Here is a 1,223-nt window from a genome sequence, read left to right on the forward strand (position 1 = left end):
ACAATCTGATGAAAATCAGCAATGTAATTTCTTTAGGAAAAAATCACTCAAAAACTTAAATGCAAATAAAATTCACTGTTGGTGACTGAGAAGCACTAGCATTATAAATACACTGTAGGTAAAAACTCATGTTTGGAAAAAATGTGTTCTTCATAGATGCTATTTTGAGAATCCCCCGATTTTGTTCCTTGAATATGGAGACCAAACTTGATAAATTGACAATACAGAACAAACCTGCCTATTACTGATTCGTTGCCCATAACTAGTCATTTACCTTAATATGGAAGCAGCTTTTACAAAGTCTGCTATTTAAAAAGTAAATGAGCACGCCTTTCCTTTTGAGTGGCAAAAAGATCCATCACTCGGTTGTTGAAATTGTGAGTGTCTACAATAACATTTCTGTTAACTGAACAAACTGCCAATGCGTTAAAGACGATCCTGGCCCATAGTGTTCCTTAAATATGATTTGATTCTTTAGACAGAGCGTACTAAAACACCTCTCTGATTACGCAGTTGTAACTGGAATGTTCAAAGTTGTCTGGAGAGCTTTTCTAAAAATGTGCCATGAAAATCATTTGATTTGAAGAACTTCAATAATTCCACAACAGATGACATATTTCTGAATGCTTCATTCTGATAAATAATAGTAATCGCATTCTTTATTTTTTATTCGATTATATAAATGCACTGAAGTTTTTTTTAGCTCCTTTTTAACAATTTGTAAACTGATAATAATTTTTGAAAATTATTTATATTTTTAAGATGCATATTTTTTTAAGCAGCAGTTAATCAATTTTACATATTTATGAAAGTTGAATATTATAAGTTTTGGTTTTTCTAGTTACTGCTTTAAGTGAATTTGCAGCAGTGAGGATGAGGTTAATGTAATGTGTCATAAGATTTAAGAGAAATTGCAAAGTAACAAAATTTAAATTTAACATCTGAGTGTTTCCTCTTACATTAAAATAGCTTTGAATATGATAATATTAGTTGCAGGGATACTCACCAAGAGGGGGGAGGGGAGTCATGGCTCAGATTGTTTCATTGATATTGGGGGCGGGGGGGGGGTAGCATCTCTTCAAACCACTCTGACCCTAGATATAAATGTAATCAAGGTACGCTAAAACAATTCGAAATTTACAACTCAAGAATTCTTATCACTTCTCCAAGCATTTATAATGTCACACCCAGCAGGATGACAAAGTCGATGGCGTTCATGCAAT

Source organism: Uloborus diversus, chromosome 6 (genome assembly GCF_026930045.1).
Source record: "Uloborus diversus isolate 005 chromosome 6, Udiv.v.3.1, whole genome shotgun sequence".
Taxonomy (NCBI): domain Eukaryota; kingdom Metazoa; phylum Arthropoda; class Arachnida; order Araneae; family Uloboridae; genus Uloborus; species Uloborus diversus.